This window comes from Rana temporaria, chromosome 3 (genome assembly GCF_905171775.1).
Source record: "Rana temporaria chromosome 3, aRanTem1.1, whole genome shotgun sequence".
NCBI classification, from domain to species: Eukaryota; Metazoa; Chordata; class Amphibia; order Anura; family Ranidae; genus Rana; species Rana temporaria.
Window position 1 is genome coordinate 237,215,598 of NC_053491.1, and position 8,296 is coordinate 237,223,893.

The following is an 8,296-nucleotide window of genomic DNA, read 5'->3' on the forward strand; positions in this document are numbered from 1 at the left end:
TTCATCCTTGATTGTATGCCTTGGCTCAGCTAGAAAGGAAGGCTCACAGAAGGGTCACAAAATCGTCCCAGTGCTGACCTTAACAAGCTGCCACGAAGGGAAGGAGAGAATATCATGGAGATAAAATAAGTCACTATCCCTGGAAATGTAACTCTTTTGTGTCTCCCTGACAGCAGAGTTTGTCCTGTTACATCCCATTCTTTCCTTTTCGCCATCCCTAATCTGTGTTCCTTCAGCACAGTGTGTCATTCCTATTGCTTTCTTCCCCCTTAAACTGCAGTAAATCCTAAAGCTGTCAGCTGATCGGCCTCTAGTGGCTCTGATTTTAGGCACAGCGCAAAGAACAAAGAGCAGAGCAGGTCGATACAGTTCATTACTGAATTTTAAACAGTGTTTTTAACGTTTTTCATAGCTATAGCTGCAGAAGGGGCCTAATTCTTCTCAGATTTTTTTTTTTAAATGTTTATTCTCTTTATTATTATAATTATTATTATTTCCTTTAGACATCAAAAAGAAAAAAAGTGCATTCTGATTTAACCAGTGATTCACCACTGATTCACTAATGATTCCTATGGAGCTCCATTAGGCCCCGTACACACGAGAGGATCGATCCACTGGAATTTATCCGCAGACCGGTTTCAGTGGATAGATCCCCTGGTGTGTACGATCCAGCGGATATTTTTCCGCGGATATTTTTCGGGCCGATGGATTTCCAGCGGATCAAAATTTCTTGACATGCTAAGAAATCGATGCTAAGACTCACCGGATCAATCCGTCCGAATCCATCCCTCGCATGCGTCGTTATGATTCGACGCATGCGTGGAAGTCCTTATATTACAGCGTCGCGCACGTCGCCGCGTCATCATCGCGGCGACGACGCGACACATCACCGCGGAGGGAATTCCGCAGGGATTTTGATCTCATGGTTAGTACAACCATGAGATCAAAATCCGCCAGAGGATTTATCCGCGGAAACGTTCCTCCGGACCGTTTCCGCGGATCGATCCTCTCGTGTGTACTAGGCCTTACACTGACTTCTTATGTATTACTTCCTAATGTATTACTTTCCATACAATAACTTCCTTATCATCTTGTATATTTGTCACAGTGTAAATGAGCACTTTAGATTGAATTCCTTATTTTTCATCAAGAAACTTGGTGGCAGAGCTTTTTTTGCTGAGGAAAACGGTCGTGTGTATGCTTTTCATCGAGGAAACTGTCGAGGAACTCGACGAGAAAAAAAGAGAACACATTCTCTTTCTCCTCGACGGAAGTCTCAATTTCCTCGTCATGTTCCTCGTCGGGCTGGTTTTCGACGTGTGTATGCTAAGAAACCCGTGCATGCTCAGAATAAAGTGTGAGACGGGAGCGCACCTTCGGTAAAAGTAGCGTTTGTAATGGAGATAGCACATTTTTCACGCTGTAACAGTCTGAAAAGTGCAAATCGTCTCTTACCAAACTTTTACTTAACACGCAGTAACATGAGATTAGCAAAAGCAGCCCCAAGGGTTGTGCCAGTGGAAACGAACTTACCCTGCCGTTGTATGTGTTGTACGTCACCGCGTTTGAGAACGAGGAGATTTGGTCTTGACAGTGTGTACGCAAAGAAAGCTTGTCAAATTTCTCCACAAGCCTGACAAGGAACTCGTCGAGGAAATCGATGTTTCATTTACGACGAGTTCCTCGGTCGTGTGTACGAGGCCTCAGGGCTGCAAAAAGTTATCTTTACTGAAAATAACAGAAGTGAATACGGACAGCTTCTTAAAATATCCAAACTGCTACATAAAAATACTCAGTGTCATTACCCAATTCAAGTATATACAATATTTGCAAGACATAGGGTTTGATTTATTAAAACTGGGGAGTGCAATATCGGGTGCAGCTATACATGATAGCCAATCAACGTCTAACTTCAGCTTGTTCATTTACGCTTTTACAACAAACCTGGAAGCTGATTGGCTTCTATGCAGAGCTGCACCAGATTTTGCACTCTCCAGTTTTAGACCCCTTTCACACTGAGGGCATTTTGCAGGCCCTATAGCATTAAAAATAGCACCTGCAATCTGCCCTTAAACAGCTGCTCCTCACCCTCCAGAGTGAAAGCCCAAGGGCTTTCACACTGGAGCGGGGCGCTAGCAGGGCGTCAGAAAAGTCCTGCAGGCAGCTTCTTTGGAGCGCATTAGCAGCGGTGAACTCACCGCCGGCAATATGCCGCTGTATCGGCACATTGCCAGCGTTATTAACCCTTTCTCAGCCGCTAGCGGGAGATCAAAAGCGCCCCGCTAGCGGCCGAAATGCGCTGCAAATCCGACGGTAAAATAGCGGTGTTTTACTACTATTTTACCGCCGACGCTATGGTGTGAAAGGGGTCTTAGTAATTCAACTCCATAGTGTTTTTTGGTAAGCCATCTAATACAAAAAATGTATTATACAATTTAAAACCAAGGTTCTCAAAACATTAATACAGATAACATTTTACATAAAGCTGACTTCCTTTACCTGCTTTCTACAAGATGAAGTTAGATGTTGACCTGTATTCTGCCTGCTGCAGTTTAGTTTAACCACTCGAGCTCCGGAAGATTTTATCCCTTTCATGACCAGGCCATTTTTAACTATACTGCACTGCGCTACTTAAACTGGTAATTGCGTGGCCAATGCAAAACTGTACCCAAGCAAAATGTATATCACTATTTTCATACAAATAGAGCTTTATTTTGGCGATCATTTGATCATTACTGTTTTTTTTTTTTTTTTTACCGATATAAAAAATATATATATATTTTTTTATATTTTCTACTATAAAACATATCCAATAAAAAAAATCAAATTCCTTAAAAAAATGTAATTCATACATATATTGGCTATTGGAGTGTGCTCTCTGCTAGCACACATAGATATGAGAATGGTCTTCCAATTGTGCTGCCTGTGTCTATAGACTGCTTCAAGAAATTTTGTGTAACTGTTAACTGGTTAAAGCGGAGGTCCACCATAAAAAAAATTGCCAAAAAGGCTACAAAAAATAGGAAAAAAAATAAATAAAATATATATATATATATATATATATATATATATATTTATACTTACCTGAAGTGGTTGTTATTAGGCAGATCGTCCTAATCTGCCACTTCCTCGTCCGCGGTGGTCTTCTTTCTTCTCCTCCTCACGCTGCCTCTTGGGAAATGGGGAGCAGTGTCTTCCAGGAGACATACTCCCATTCACATAGCGCCACGCAACTTGCGAATGCTCAGTAGGGAACCGGGCAGTAAAGCCACAATGCTTTACTTCCTGATTCCCTCACCGAGGATGGCGGCGGGGCACCCGAGACCCATGCGATTGTTTGGCTTTGGCTGCCGACATTGTGAGCACCCTGGACAGGTAAGTGTCCTTATTAAAAGTCAGCAGCTACAGTGTTTGTTTTAAATGCCGGACCTCCACTTTAACGACTGGCTCCTCTACATATACGTCAGAAGAATGGCATGGCTGGGCAGATGGGCGTATATTTACAGTACGTCACTTTGAAATTCCCGAAGTGCAGGAGGGAGCGTGCGTGCCCCTTCCGCGAGCTTTGTGACCATGCCCACGGGACCCGCGGACTCAATGTCCGCCGGTCTCCCCTGATCGGGTCACATAGCTGCAGAACGGGGAGAGGCAAGTGGAAACAAGCATCTCCCCGTTTTGCCTAGTTACACTGTCACTGGTCGTCTGCTCTCTCTCATCAGGAGCAGCGATCAGTGACATGTCACTCATAGCCACGCCCTCTAACAGTTAGAATCACTCCCTAGGACACACTTAACCCATTCCTAGCCCCCTAGTGATTAACCCCTTCACTGCCAGTCACTATTTATACAGTAATCAGTGCATATTTATAGCACTGATCGCTGTATAAATGTGAATGGTCCTAAAATAGCGCCAAAAGTGTCCGATGTGTCTGCCATAATGTTGCAGTCACAATAAAAATCACAGATCGCCACCATAACAAGTAGAAAAAAATAATAATAATAAAAATGCCATAAAACTACCCCTAGTTTGTAGATGCTATAACTTTTGCGCAAACCAATAAATAAACGCTTATTGCAATTTTTTACCAAAAATATGTGGAAGAATAAGGATTAGTCTAAACTGAAGAAAAAAATAGGTTTTTTTTAGATTTTTTGGGGGATATTTATTATAGCAAAAAGTTAAAAATATAGGATTTTTTTCAAAATTGTCACTCTATTTTTGTTTATAACGCAAAAAATTAAAACCGCAGGTGATCAAATACCACCAAAAGAAAGCTCTACCACCAAAATGGTCTGGAGCTTAATTGGTTAAACATTTGTATACAATAAGGAAGAACCAAAAAAAAAACTGAATTGAGAGACACAAAGAGCTTCTGATAATGTTTGTTGTCTGGCTGTTGTACTAACCCAAAGGATTACAAATTTCTGAGTCCCTTATCTGGAACAAAAATACAGATCAGGAAACACAGAAAAATGTAAGAAGTTTGTATTTGCATGTATGTTTCAAGTCGTAAATTCAAATAGCCGGATTCAGGTATAGCGGCGCATCTTTGTGCCGGCGTAGTGCATCTGATATGCGATACGCTGACGTAACTTTGAGAGGCAAGAGCAGTATTCACAAAGCACTCGCCCCCTACGTTGCGCCAGCGTAACGTAAATTGGCCGGCGTAAGCCCGCCTAATTCAAAGTAGGGAGGTAGTGGGCGTGATCTATTAAAATGAAGCGTGACCCCATGTAAATGAATGGCCGAACAAACAGCACATTCGCGCGCATGCTCAGAATTACATCAAATTTACTACCTAAGATACACCAGGCTCAATGCCTATGACGTGAACGTAACCTACGCCCAGCCCCTTTCACGTACGACTTACGTAAACAACATAAAATACGATGGCTGTTCCGTCGTCCATACCCTAACATGTCTTACCCCTGCTTTAGGTGGAATAACTTTACGCCGGACGTACGCCTTACGTAAACGGCGTAGATTACTGCGAAAGGCATAAGTACTTTGTGAATCAGCGTATCTCGCTCATTTACATATTCGACGTGTAAATCAATGGAAGCGCCCCTTGCGGCCAGCGTAAATATGCGCCCAAGATACGACGGCATAGGGGACTTACGTTGGTCGGATCAAGCCAAAATTCAGGCATATCTTGTATTGAGAATTAGGCGCACAGATACGATGGCGCATCCAAGAACTTACGCTAATCCGGTTAAAAGTACTCAAGTTAGAGGGTCAACATGACAGCTAGGCAAGGAAAGAAGGGTGACCCCTGGAAGTCGCACATCTATGGTGTCCTACAAAGATGAATAGAGTGGCAACCTCAGCCTGGACTCCCACAGGCCACGCCCCAACATGTTTCACTCCGCCCCCTGGAGTTTAGTTATGGGGAAGCAAGGCAGCTAGGCAGCCAGCTAAGAAAATGATCAATATATGCATTCTCCACACTTCATATTTTATATTAGGCCTCGTACACACGACCGAGTTTCTCGGCAAAAACCAGCAAGAAACTTGCTGGGAGATATTTTTTGCTGAGGAAACCGGTCGTGTGTACATTTTCGTTGAGGAAACTGTCGAGAAACTCGACGAGCCAAAAAGAGAGCAAGCTCTCTATTTCCTCGACAGGAGTCTCAAATTAGCTCGTCGAGTTCCTGGTCGGGCTGGTTTCCGGCGAGAAACTCGAGCGTGTGTATGCTAAGAAACCCGCGCTTGCTCAGAATAAAGTATGAGACGGGAGTAAAAGTAGCATTTGTAATGGAGATAACACCTTTCAAGCTGTAACAGACTGAAAAGTGCAAATCGTCTCTTAACAAACTTTTACTGAACACGCAAACACATGAGATTAGCAAAACCAGCCCCAAGAGTTTAGCCAGTGGAATCGAACTTCCCCTGCCGTTGTATGTCACCGCGTTTGAGAACGAGGAGATTTTGTCTTGACAGTGTGTACGCAAAGCAAGCTTGTCGAGTTCCTTGACAAGCCTAACAAGGAACTCGACGAGGAAAACGATGTGTTTCGCCCATCGAGTTCCTCGGTCGTGTGTACGAGGCCTGAAAGTTCAGTTGAATATATCAAATAATTCCTAACAAAGATGTTTTTAAATGGCTCTGCTTTCTTAGGGTTAGTGTTATTTTGCTTTAAGAAAACCATGACAGATAGATAGATAGATAGATAGATAGATAGATAGATAGATAGATAGATAGATAGATAGATAGATAGATAGATAGATAGATAGATAGATAGATAGATAGATAGATAGATAGATAGATAGATAGATAGATAGATATGTTTATTTATGTATTTATAAAACAATAAAGTAGAATTTTGTGCTTTTTATTATTTAATAACAATTATCTTCAATCTAGTAGCATTACTCCTATTTTCCTCTCAAGAGGATAGTCTGTGTTTAATCTGCAATTTTCCCAGGATTTTCCTTAATATTCTGTTATCTCCCGAAAAAAAAAAATACATAATGGAAATAATGTAAAGTGAAGTTAAACGTATTAAACTTTAGCATAGAGCCCTGAGAGTATGAAGAGTATGTACCGTACTTCTATGCCAACAAACCTGTTTAATTCAAATAAGCCACTAAGATAATACCAGCAATTTAAGGTCATATGCAAAACAAGTATTAGATGAACAAACATAAAAACAGTGCCACCCACGTTCTGCTTTGATGAAAGCAAAATAACATATGCTTGTAAAGCAACTCTAGTTTGAATATACTCTGCAAGTTGCAGCTTACACAGCAAGCATTAACTACACAGCAATTTAATCATGCATTTCAGCAAAACATCAAGTTATAATTAGTTTCAGTAGTAACTATAAGCTATGTACAACATATACATGAATATGCATAAAACAATAGTGTACATCATAAATGCATCAAATCATAAATTAAAAAACACTAAAAGACTATCATACATAATTATAACTTGTGTTAATAGCTACAGTACAGTAGATTGATCCAGAGCATTAAAGACATTGGATACTGATCAGACATGATTCAACCACTAATACATTTTTCAAAACATTGATTGTTCCTCACACATGTGCATTTAGCTTGGCCAATCATGCATGCTTGGGGCTGTGGAGAAATGAACGGAGTGATCACATGAGTTTCAGTAAAATATACTGCAATATTCATGGTCAATCACATGCTTTAATCTCCAATCAAATGTTTAAACCCTAAAGCCTCGTACACACGACCGTTTTTCTCGGCAAAAAACAGCAAGAAAACTGCTTCTTGCCGAGATTACCATTAGTGTGTACGAGGCATTCCACAAACATTCAGCTTTCTCGTCAGGAAATCTGGCCAGAATCTCGACGATAAAAAAAGAGAACCTGCTCTCTTTTTTCTCGTCGAGATTCTTGTCGGCCTGTTTCCCGACGAGAAACTCGAGAGTGTGTATACTTAGCTGTCGCCGTGGAAACCTGCCCATGCTCGAAATGACTTTGACGCATGCACCGTAGCTTCCACGGCATAGGTAAGGTGAAGCAAGATGGCGGCGACGGCATGGAATGTGACAAGCGCATGACATCGCAGCGTTCTTTCCTTTCAAGAGAACCGTGGTTCTTTTGAAACGTTTTTTTACTGACGAGATTCTTGCCCGTGTGTATGAGGCCTTATGCTTATCATACACTCCCTGGTCTGGTTTACCTACCTGCACAGGAAAATGGTCATAATGTAGATTTCTGAACAGCAATACTCCATACCTTCCCCTTGCATTTTAATAAAGTGTAAAAAAAAATGTTTTCTGTGTGCTTTTGCAGAGAAAGTGCAGAAAAACACCTTTTCTGCACAAGTGTAAAACAACCCCAATCCTTGATGATAACACTAATCCCTGAAACTAACTTAACCACTTAACCCCCAGACCATATTGCTGCCCAAAGACCAGAGCACTTTTTGCGATTCGGGACTGCGTCGCTTTAACTGACAATTGCGCGGTCGTGCGACGTGGCTCCCAAACAAAATTGGCGTCCTTTTTTTCCCACAAATAGAGCTTTCTTTTGGTGGTATTTGATCACCTCTGCGGTTTTTATTTTTTGCGCTATAAACAAAAATAGAGCGACAATTTTGAAAAAAATGAATATTTTTTACTTATTGCTGTAATAAATATCCCCCAAAAATATAGAAAATATATAAAAAAAACTTGTTTTTTCCTCAGTTTAGGACAATACGTATTCTTCTACATATTTTTCGTAAAAAAAAATCGCAATAAGCATTTATTGATTGGTTTGCGCAAAAGTTATAGCGTTTACAAAATAGGTGGTATTTTATGTCATTTTTATTAATAT